The sequence below is a fragment of the Myotis myotis genome, unplaced genomic scaffold (genome assembly GCF_014108235.1).
Source record: "Myotis myotis isolate mMyoMyo1 unplaced genomic scaffold, mMyoMyo1.p scaffold_m19_p_19, whole genome shotgun sequence".
NCBI lineage: Eukaryota > Metazoa > Chordata > Mammalia > Chiroptera > Vespertilionidae > Myotis > Myotis myotis.
The window spans coordinates 10,438,825-10,451,716 of NW_023416323.1; positions in this window are offsets into that span (position 1 = coordinate 10,438,825).

The following is a 12,892-nucleotide window of genomic DNA, read 5'->3' on the forward strand; positions in this document are numbered from 1 at the left end:
ACTCATGGAAGCCAGCCTGGAATCTCCAGGAGTCGATAGTGACATCCAGGTGCTGACAGGCATACATACCTGAAGGGATACAAAAAGTGAAGGTCAGTAGTTGGGGAAGGGGCAGATCCAAGCACTGTAGCTAGCCTCGAAGTACATAGACTGCAGCATGTCACAGTGTCTGTTCAGAGCTCCCAGGACAGTACAGGGACCAGAGTCTCCAGTGGGGATGCAGGATTGGCCCAAGGAAGAGCCCAGAGCAAGGGGAATCAGGTGGCTATAGGGCCCATGTGTGCAAGAAGGCATGCAGGTCAGGACCTCCCACATCATCAGTGAGTCCCCATGTAAGTTGCCACACGGGCCCACCATAAGCTCACAGTAGCCATTGGTCAGTTGCAGAGACAGCACATGTTGCCAGTCGTAGACTAGGCAAAGTGCAGGCAGCTCTTGCTCCAGACCTGCCTCTGCCCATAGTTCCAAGCTGCAGAAGTACAACAGCAACCACTGGTCACTCAGGATCACTGGCATCTGCAGCTGCTGCTGGTTCATGTGCAGGGGTGATTCAAGAACTGGAGTCACCAGAAAGGCTGCATTCTTGAGCATTTGAGGAGGGGTAAGGGATGAAAGCTGAGGGGTTGGATGTTGGGATGCTGAGGGAGTGGGGGCTTTAAGGATCTAGAAGTTCTCACTCTCATCCACTAACCAGGAGACTTGTTTCCAATACCCAGATGTGTCCTCATGCAAAATGCAGAGGCCTTCCTTGCAAGAATTCAGATAAGTAATTCCACTAAGGATCTAGGAGTGCTCCTTCTTCCAGTTAATAGGAGAGCCTTCAGCCAAGACCCAAAGGTTTTCCCCAGATTGCCACTTCTCCCAGTCCATGATTTCTTGCCTTGCCTTGCCCTGCCTTCCCTTCTTTTCTTCCTCCTCCTCCTCCTCCTCCTCCTCCTCCTCCTCCTCCTCCTCCCTCACGTGGCATCCACAGGAATCTTGTTAACACCCAAGTGAAATCTCATCCCTATTCTACACAAAATTTCTCCTTGGCTGCCACCAAAAAGCCAAAGTTGTTGCAAGAGCTCACATGACTGTCTGTACACAATGTGACCCCCATTGTCTCTCCCTCTGCTCTGTACCACAATCCTGCCACTTCCACCTGGACTTGTTGTTCCTCTAACATGCCTGGCAGATTCCCACTTTAGGCACTTGCTGTTCCCTCTGCCTGGAATGCTTATTTCTCAGATAGCCACATAGCTCTCTTCCTCACCTCCTTAAGTCTTGGCTTACGTTTCATCTTCTCAGCAAGGCCCTCCTATTGAAACCTGCACTCTCAGAAATCCTGATCCCACTTTCCCTGCTTTATTTTTTTTCTCTTTAGCATATATCATGCTCTAACATACTATATAATTAACTTATATTTATTATTTATCTCTCTCCACTAGAATATAAGCACTGTGAAAACAAGGATTTTGTTTGTCTTAGTCACTGACATAGTGTCAGTGTCTTGAACATAATAATAAAACATCCCTTAATCGATGAAGGAACTCAGGAATGTAAGGTCCCTAGGAGATGGGGGTCCATGTTGGAGAGAGTAAAAATCTGGAGCCCTGAGAATTTGAGGGTACTAGACATCTGGAGTAGAGGCTGCTGGATGCTGGGGAGCCATAAGAGCACTTGGGAAACTCCTAATTCCTGAGTGGCAGGTTAAGCTCCTAAGAGGTATAGAGGGGAGGATGAAGCACCATGGGTTTATGCACCATACAGTTTCTGAGCTTTCCAAATATTAATTCATTTAGCCCTCACTGCAGCCTTATGAGCTAGGTCTTTTTATCATCCCAGTTTCACAGATTAAGAAACTGGGGCCCAGAGAGGTTAAATAATTTTCCCACGGTTATATAGCTAACCAATGATCAAGCTGATATTTAAACCCAGGCCATCTGGGCTCCAGAATCCATTGCCTTTATATAGTGGTGCTGAGAGGTGGCTTAGTACATCCATAACCTCTATCTAGCAATCGCATTTAAATACAGTTTAGCCCACACAACCATCTACCCCTAAATCTTCCCTGAGAAGAAATTTGGGACATGCCAGTGGCTGCATGTGGTCCTAGGATACATCCAAAGCTCAGAAAACTTGGAGGTTCCAGATGCCAGTGTTAGGAGCAAACACTCTTCATAGGACATGATGAGCTAACTCTGTTCCAAGTGCTTCTCATATGTTAACTCATTCTCACCTCACACAAGCCTGATGAGGTAGGTGCTAGAGATCCACAACCCCCAAATGCAAAAGTGGTCTGAAGACTGAAACACATTGTGTGGATCTGATATTAAAACTTAATTGGCGGAGAACCAAGATGGCAGCATAAGTAAACACCGGAGATTGCTGCCTCACACAACCACTTCAAAAATACAACTAAAAGACGGAACAGACATCATCCAGAACCACAGGAAGGCTGGCTGAGTGGAAATTCTACAACTAGAAGGAAAGAGAAAAGCATACCGAGACTCAGAGGAGGTGCGGTGCGGAAGTAAAATACTAAGGTGCGGAGGTGGCTGGTGGCTGAGGTCATGATTGTCTTTTTCAATTGGGAGGGAGTCTCAGGCTCTGAGCTCCAGTTCCGGGCAAGTCTCTGGGGACCCAGACTCATACGGGAGAAACGGGACTGTCTGGCATCGGTCGGAACTTGAGGGCAGCTTTCTCTCGGAGGCACACGCAGTGATTGCCAGGGCCTCTGAGGACAGGACTGAGAGCAGCCATACTGTTCACTCCGCCCGCCCAGTTGATCCCCTGGGGGTCCGCCCCCGCTTTTGCATATGAAAGGCCCGGCCCTTTGTAATCTGAAAATTACTTAACAAACTGCAGCTGCCCAAGGCCCCAGGGCAACTTGCATTGCTTTACAGATGGCTTCTGCAGGGTAGCCTCAGGCAGAGGCTAGATTAGCACCTCCTTAGATCCAAGAGCCAGTGTACCCAGTGGTCAGAGTGGGACCATCCAATTATAACTCTGCAGATCCATAAGGGACACACTCAGGGGGCGGACTCAGTGAGCACCAAAGCCCCACTGAAGCAAGTCTTGCCCCAGAAGGGTTTCATCAGCACAAAAGTTCTCCCACCATAGACACAGCTGATTCTCACAGCCAATTGGCCTGGAGGTCAAATCCTCCCAGTATTACCTACAATCAAGGCTTAACTACAATAAGACTGTGCACAAAGCCCACAAGGGGGTGCACCAAGAGTGTTTACCCCAGGTAATTGGGGAGGCTGAGCCACTGGGCCCTAGAGGACACGTAGCACAGAAAACCACTTTATCAACACAGGGAAGCATAAAAAATGCGGAGACAAAGAAACAGGACACAAATGACAGAAATGGAGGAAAGCAAAATACTGGATATAGAGTTCAAAACCACACTTTTAAGGTTTTTCAAGAACTTTCTAGAAACTGCCGATAAATGTAGTGATATCCTCAAGAAATCTAGTGAGACCCTCAATGTTGGGATAAAGGACCAACTAGAAATTAAGCATACACTGAAATAAAGGATATTATGCAGAGTTCCAACAGCAGACTAGTGGATCGCAAGAATCAAGTCAAAGATTTGAAATATGAAGAAGCAAAAAACACCCAACCAGAAAAGCAAAATGAAAAAAGAATCCAAAAATATGAAGATAGTGTAAGGAGCCTCTGGGAGAGCTTCAAGCGTACCAACATCCGAATTATAGGGCTGCCAGAAGAAGAGAAAGAACAAGATATTGAAAACCTCTTTGAAGAAATAATGACAGAAAAGTTCCCCTATCTGGTGAAAGAAATAGACTTACAAGTCCAGGAAGCGCAGAGAACCCCAAACAAAAGGAATTCAAAGAGGACCACACCAAGACACATCATAATTAAAATGCTAAGAGCAAAAGACAAAGAGAGAATCTTAAAAGCAGCAAGAGAAAGAAAGTCAGTTACCTACAAGGGAATACCCATACGACTGTCAGCTGATTTCTCAACAGAAACTTTGCAGGCCAGAAGGGAGTGGCAAGAAATATTCAAAGTGATGAATGCCAAGAACCTACAACCAAGATTACTTTATTCAGCAAAGCTATCATTCAGAATTGAAGGTCAGATAAAGAGCTTCACAGATAAGGAAAAGCTAAAGGAGTTCATCACCACCAAACCAGTATTAAATGAAATGCTGAAAGGTATCCTTTAAGAAGAGGAAAAAGAAGAAAAAGGTAAAGATACAAATTATGAACAACAAATACACATCTATCAACAAGTGAATCTAAAAATCAAGTGAATAAATAATCTGATGAACAGAATGAACTGGTGATTATAATAGAATCAGGGACATAGAAAGGGAATGGACTGACTATTCTTAGGGGGGAAAGGGGTGTGGGGGATGCGGGAAGAGGCTGGACAAAAATCGTGCACCTATGGATGAGGACAGTGGGTGGGGAGTGAGGGCGGAGGGTGGGGTGGGAACCAGGTGGAGGGGAGCTATTGGGGGAAAAAAGAGGAACAAATGTAATAATCTGAACAATAAAGATTTAATTAAAAAAAAAAAAACCTCCCTGGAATGGAGATAAGAAACGCCCTAGATTCAGGAAGATGGCGGCGGTATAGGCAGACGCGTCCCAGGTCGTGTCCCTGAGCAAATGGAGTGAGCAGCTGAAACTAGTAACATCCACCCCGAATTGGCGAAATTCCTCAGCTGGCGAGACGGTTTACATCCGGGAAGAGCAGAACTCCCCTGGAAAGGTAAAAAAACCAGGGATTTGGGCAGGAAAAGTTTGCCAGACCTCTGAGCCCAGAGAGTCGGAGGGAGACCGCGTGGCAGACAGCCGCGTCCCTTGGGACAGGCACAGCCCCTGACGGGGGAAAGGAGAACCGCGGGATTCCTGGCGCTGCCGGGGGAATTGAGAGCTGGGTCTGTGATCACAGAGGACTGAGCCTAAAGGGGGCAGCCTGAAGAGCTGATCAGACCATGCAGTCCCGGTAAGAGAAGAAGCTTACAGAAACCAAGCCTTCCCCGTTTCCGCGGCCGGCGTTTGTTTGTTTGTTTTCACTGAATCCTGTTCATGGGACATTTCGGATACAGACACTCACCTGTGCTGAAGAGAGGGAGAGTGTGCGGAGGAGTGGAATCTGGGGAGAGACTGAGGAGAGAAGGGGGGCCGGGAGAGGTGGCAGCGAATTGAGTGCTGAGACACCCCTGAGCCCACGTCTGAGGCAGCCATTCTCTCCGGAGAGTGAGACTCCTCCCCCCAGCCCCCAGGCAAGGAGCACAGCCACACCCAGATTCCACCCTGTAGGAGATCAAGGATTAAAATAACCTGATCAGTCCCTGGGAGTTAACAGGGTCTGGCCTATAGAGGGATTTTCAATCCCAGCAACAACACAGCACTGGTAACTCTTACGCAGCCAGCTCTGGGCAGTGAACTTCCACTGGACAGAGAGGCCCTGTAGCCTCAGAGGCCAACCCCAGAACACTGCCACCCAGAGGCTGACCCACAAACTGACTCTTTGCTAAACACAAAATAAGGCAGTCTGGGAAACAAATGCGGCTTGCTTTAAAATAAGGACTGTGGTTTACAACACAGAGGAACAGTGTATCGCAGGGAAACTCAACACTCTCCTGAATACCGGGCAGGTCTAAGGCGAGCCACACTGAAGAATAGAAGAACCGAAGGACCTTCACTACTGCAATATTTTTTTTTTTCTTTTTTCACCTTTTAACTAAGAAACCAATTTTTTTTCTTTTTTTTTTCTTTTTTTTTTTTTTTCCTCTTCTTCTTTTTTTTTTTTCTTCTTTTTTTCCATCACCTGATTTTACCCTTTTAATTACTACCTTCTTATTTTTAACCAGTATTATTACTGCTACCATTTTACCATTTTTTTTAAAGTGCCATTTTATTTTCTCTTTATTTTATTTTGGGATTAGTGTTCTCCATTCTATTTTCATCGTTATATTATTGGTTGTTTCTAGTTTGCATTTATCTCCAGGGAGCTGTTGCTGGAATTTGTTGGGATTAATGGCTGTTCTATAGGAGCATTCTCCTCATATAAAAAGTCTCTTCCCCTCTTCCACTTCATTCTCTCTTTTCGCTCTTTTTTTTTCTTTTCCTTTCTTTTCTCGCTTTTACTTTCCCCCCTCCTTTTTCCCACTTTCATTTTTGCACTCCTTTTTTTGGTCCCTAATTTTCTTTTCTTTTTTCTCTTTTCTCTTTTTCTCTTCCTTCTTCCTTATCCCCTAATTCTCTTAATTCAGGTGGTCACCTTTATTTGGGGTTATTAATATCGTGAATATATTTGTGTATAGTGCCTGGTACGTGGTGCCTTGTTGTGTTGTATTTTGTGCCTTTAAATCAACACAGCAGATCCAAGCAACAGCAACCTCCTGAGCACCACACCCTCTGCTGAGGAACAGCAGCTGTACGTGAAACCTCGCCCCACCAGCCAGAAGAGCCACCACAGCTGTGAACAGCACCCACCAGAGGAGTTGCTGCCAACTGAAGAGCAGCTGCTACCGCAACCGCCCGAAGAGGAACCGCAGACCAAGGAGTCACTGCCACCAAGGGAGCAGCCACTGAACGACTCAACGTCTAGATATGTCAGTGAGATCAAACATGGGTAGACAAAGAAACCCCCAAAGGAAAGAGAAGGAGGACTCTCCAGAAAAGCAGCTAAGTAATACAGAGGCATGCAACATGACAGAAAAAGAATTCAGAATAAGGGTCCTAGAGTGCATAAACCGGATGGAGGAAAAAATCGACAACCTCAGCAAGAAGCAAGAAGAAACAGATGAAAAAATCGATAACATATGGAAGAAGCTAGAAGAAACAGATGAAAAAATCGATAACATATGGAAGAAGCTAGAAGAAACAGATGAAAAAATCAACAACTTAAGTAAGACCCAAGAAGATATGAAGAGCGATATAGCTGCAATGAAAAACTCCATTGAAAGTATCAACAGTAGACTAGGAGAAGCGGAGGACCGAATTAGTGATTTAGAAGACAAGGAAGCAAAACACACCCAAAATGTACTGCAATTGGAGAAAAAAATGAAAAGACAGGAGGAGAGCCTAAGGGAGCTTTGGGACAACATGAAACGAAACAACATACGAATAATAGGGGTACCAGAACAACAGAAGGATGAACAAGGATTAGAAAACCTATTAGAAGAAATAATATCAGAAAACTTCCCTGAGGTGGGAAAGAAAAAAGTCACACAAGCCCAGAGAGTCCCAAACAAGGTGAACCCAAAAAGACCCACACCAAGACACATCATAATTACCATGGCAAATGTTCAGGACAAAGAGAGAATCTTACAGGCTGCAAGAGAGAGACGGAAAGTTACATACAAGGGATCTCCCATTAGATTGTCAAATGATTTCTCAACAGAAACACATCAGGCCAGAAAAGAATGGACGGAAATTTACAAAGTGATGCAAAGCAAAGGACTGAATCCAAGAATACTCTATCCAGCAAGGCTATCATTCAAACTTGAAGGGGAAATAAGAAGCTTCACAGACAAAAAAAGGCTAAGGGAGTTTATCACCACCAAGCCAGCAATGCAAGGAATGCTAAAGGGACTGGTATAAAAATAAGAAATTAAAAGCTCAGAAAGAAAACAGCCACACAAAAACAGAAATGCCTACAAACAACTACCTTTCAATAATAACTTTAAACGTAAACGGACTAAATGCTCCAAACAAAAGACATCGAGTGGCTGAATGGATAAAAAAACATGACCCATACATCTGCTGTCTACAAGAAACCCACCTCATTAGAAGGGACTCACACAGACTGAAAGTGAAAGGATGGAAAAATATCTTTCAGGCAAATGGAAAGGAAAAGAAAGCTGGGGTAGCAATACTTATATCGGACAAAATAGACCTCAAAGTGAAGGCCATAACAAGAGATAAGGAAGGCCACTTCATAATACTAAAGGGATCAATACAACAAGAAGATATAATCCTGGTAAACATATATGCACCCAATGCAGGAGCACCCAAATTCATAAAAAAACTCCTGGAAGATATCAAAGGAGACATCGACAACAATACAATCATAGTAGGGGACTTTAATACACCACTGACAGCACTGGATAAGTCCTCTAGACAAATAATCAGCAAAGATACAGCAATCCTAAATGACTCACTAGATCAGATGGACTTAATAGACATCTTCAGAACACTTCACCCGAAAGCCAGGGAATATACATTCTACTCAAATGCTCATAGGACATATTCAAAAATAGACCATATATTGGGTCACAAGCAAAGTATCCCCAAATTCAAGAAGATTGAAATCATAAAAAGCGTCTTCGCAGACCACGATGGCATAATATTAGAAATAAACTACAATAAAAACAACCCAAAATACTCAAACACCTGGAAGCTGAATAGCATGCTATTAAATATTGATTGGGTTACCAGTGAAATCAAAGAAGAAATTCGAAACATCCTGGAAACTAATGACAATGAAAACACAACAATCCAAAACCTATGGGACACAATGAAAGCAGTCCTGAGAGGGAAGTTTATAGCTCTACAGGCCTATCTCAAAAAACAAGAAAAAATGGTAGTAAATCATCTAACTCTACAACTCAAAGAATTAGAAAGAGAGCAACAAGAAAACCCCAGAGTGAGCAGAAGGAAGGAGATAATAAAGATTAGAGCAGAAATAAATGACATAGAGACCAAAAAAACAATACAGAAAATCAATGAAACCAAGAGCTGGTTCTTTGAAAGGATAAACAAGATTGACAAACCTCTAGCCAGACTCACCAAGAAGCAAAGAGAGAGGACCCAAATAAACAAAATCAGAAACGATAGAGGCGAAATAACAACAGACCCCACAGAAATACAAATGATTGTTAAAAAATACTATGGACAGCTCTACTCCAACAAACTAGACAACCTGGAGGAAATGGACAAATTCCTAGAAAAATACAACATTCCAAAACTCAATCAGGAAGAATCTAAAAATCTCAACAGGCCAATAACTATGGAAGAAATTGAAGCAGTCATCAAAAAGCTTCCAGCAAACAAAAGCCCAGGACCAGACGGCTTCACAGGGGAGTTTTACCAAACATTCAAGGAAGAACTAAAACCTATCCTCCTCAGACTACTACAAAAAATTCAAGAGAAAGGAACACTTCCAAGCTCATTCTATGAAGCCAGCATCACCCTAATACCAAAACCAGGTAAAGACAACACAATGAAAGAGAATTACAGGCCAATATCCCTCATGAACATAGATGCCAAAATCCTCAACAAAATCTTAGCAAATCGGATCCAGCAGTACATCAGAAAGATCATACACCATGACCAAGTAGGATTTATCCCAGGGATGCAAGGATGGTACAATATCCGCAAATCAATAAACGTGATACATCACATAAACAAATTGAAAGAAAAAAACCACATGGTCATATCAATTGATGCAGAAAAAGCATTTGACAAAATTCAACACCCATTTTTGATAAAAGCTCTCAGCAAGGTGGGAGTAGAAGGATCATACCTCAACATAATAAAAGCCATATATGACAGGCCCACAGCCAACATCATACTCAATGGACAAAAACTAACACCATTTCCCCTAAGAACAGGAACAAGACAGGGATGCCCCCTCTCACCACTCCTGTTCAACATAGTACTGGAAGTGTTAGCCATTGCAATTCGGCAAGAAGAAGAAATAAAAGGCATCCAAATTGGAAAAGAGGAAGTAAAACTGTCCTTATTTGCAGACGACATGATATTATACATACAAAACCCTAGAGACTCCATCAAAAAACTACTGGACTTAATACATGAATTTGGCAATGTAGCAGGATACAAAATTAACCCCAAGAAATCCGAGGCATTTCTATACACCAATAGTGAACTTTCAGAAAGAGAGATTATAAAAACAATCCCGTTTACCATCGCACCAAAAAAATTAAGCTACCTAGGAATAAACTTAACTAAAGAGGTAAAAGACCTCTACTCAGAAAACTACAGGACGTTGAAAAAAGATATAGAGGAAGACATAAACAGATGGAAGAACATACCGTGTTCATGGATTGGTAGAATCAACATCATTAAAATGTCCATACTACCCAAAGCAATCTATAAATTCAACGCACTTCCCATTAAAATACCAACGGCATACTTCAGAGATCTAGAACGAACTCTCCAAAAATTCATCTGGAATAAAAAAAGACCTCGAATAGCTGCAGCAATCCTGAAAAAGACCAAAGTAGGTGGGATCTCAATACCAGATATCAAGATGTATTACAAAGCCACTGTTCTCAAAACTGCCTGGTACTGGCACAAGAATAGGCATATAGATCAATGGAATAGAATAGAGAGCCCAGAAATCGGCCCGAACCAATATGCTCAATTAATATTTGACAAAGGAGGCAAGAACATACAATGGAGCCAAGATAGTCTCTTCAATAAATGGTGCTGGGAAAATTGGACAGATATATGCAAGAAAATGAAACTAGACCACCAACTTACACCATACACAAAAATAAACTCAAAATGGATAAAGGACTTAAATGTACGACAGGAAACTATAAAAATTCTAGAAGTATCCAAAGGCAACAAAATCTCAGACATATGCCGAAGCAATTTCTTCACTGATACAGCTCCTAGGGCACTTGAAACTAAAGAGAAAATGAACAAATGGGACTACATCAAAATAAAAAGCTTCTGCACAGCAAAAGAAACCATCAACAAAACAACGAGAAAACCCACTGTGTGGGAAAACATATTTGCCAATGTCATATCCGATAAGGGCCTAATCTCCAAAATTTATAGGGAACTCATACAACTTAACAAAAGGAAGATAAACAATCCAATCAAAAAATGGGCAAAGGACCTAAATAGACACCTTTCAAAAGAGGACATTCAGAAAGCCAAGAGACATATGAAAACATGCTCAAAGTCACTAATCATCCGAGAGATGCAAATCAAAACAACAATGAGGTACCATCTCACACCTGTCAGACTGGCTATCATCAACAAATCAACAAACGACAAGTGCTGGAGAGGATGTGGAGAAAAAGGAACACTTGTGCACTGCTGGTGGGAATGCAGACTGGTGCAGCCACTATGGAAGACAGTATGGAGTTTCCTTAAAAAACTGAAAATGGAACTCCCATTTGACCCTGTGATCCCACTTCTAGGAATATATCCCAAGAAACCAGAAACACCAATCAGAAAGGATATATGCACCCCTATGTTCATAGCAGCACAATTCACCATAGCTAAGATCTGGAAACAGCCTAAGTGCCCATCAGTAGATGAATGGATTAGAAAACTGTGGTACATCTACACGATGGAATACTATGCTGCTCTAAAAAGGAAGGAACTCTTACCATTTGCAACGTCATGGATGGAACTGGAGAGCATTATGCTAAGTGAAATAAGCCAGTCAATGAAGGAAAAATACCACATGATCTCACTCATTCATGGATAATAGAGACCATTATAAACTTTTGAACAATAATAGATACAGAGGCAGAGCTCCCTCAAACAGATTGTCAAACTGCAGCAGGAAGGCCGGGGAGGGTTGCGGGGCAGGAGGTAGGGGGGTAAGAGATCAACTAAAGGACTTGTATGCATGCATAGAAGCATAACCAGTGGACATAAGACATGGGGGGATAGGGGAGGCTAGGGGACTGTCTAGGGCGGGGGGATAAAATGGACACATATGTAATACCCTTTGTAATACTTTAAGCAATAAAAAAAAAAAAAAAAAAAAGAAACGCCCTAACCTTTGTAATAGAGATTGATAGGATTGAATCAACTGGTATAAATACAGATGCAACAAGACAGCAAGACACAGAACTTAGAACACAGAACTTAGAATACAGAACTTAGAACACAGAACTTAGAAGAGAGAACCAAGAGAGACAGAACCTAGGCACAGAACCTACACAGAACGTTCTCTAGAGACAGAAGAACTTCGCTGGAGAGAACATGGCAAAAGATCCTGGACAGAAACTGGCCTCAGAACCTAGAGACAGGACCTAGCAAGAGAACATGGCAAAAGATCCTGGACTGAACCTGACTACAGAAATTGGCAAGAGAACCTGACTAGAACCTGGTGACTGAACCTGGCTGGAGAACCTGGACAGAACCTGGCTGGAGAACCTAGCGAGGGAACATGGCTACAGAACCTGGCTGGAGAACCTGGAGAACCTAGCAAGAGAACATGGACACAGAACCTGGCTGGAGATCCTAAGCAGAACTTCGCTGGAGATCCAGACCAGAACTTGGCTGGAGATCCTGGCTAGAGATCCTGGCTAGGCTGCTGATCAACTGAACGCTGTCTCTGTGTCATTCCTTCCTCGCCGACTCCATCCACGCCTTTGGGGACCCCTGGACCTGCTGGGGTTGGACCCCAGCAGATATCAATCATATGCATCATGAAACAGACCATATGAACTGAAAACTAATGTTAATATAAAACATTAAAGCATCTTATTAATGTGTATTTGTTGTCAAAAAAAAAAATAAATAAAAAAAATAAAAAAAAACTTAATTGGCAGCAAAAACTGACCTGAGTTTATGTGTAGATATTTATAGTCTTGATTTATTCCACTTAATGTGAATATTCAGATATTTCACTGCAGAGATATTAACATTTGTGATTATATAACACCCATGGGCAGTCTTATATAAAATATGCTATTTGCATGATATGACCATTTGAAATTACAAAATCCAAAATGCACCTGGCCCTAATCATTTTAGAAATAGGACTGTGGACCTGTATATTGCCTCCATTTTAGAGATGACAAAAATGTGGTACAGAAATGGATGGAGTTTCCAGGATTCCATACACTATGATTTATACCTGGACAAAACTGAACTCATATGTCATAGCAGTGATGATGATGCCAAAAATGTGCATTGTGACAAACTGCATG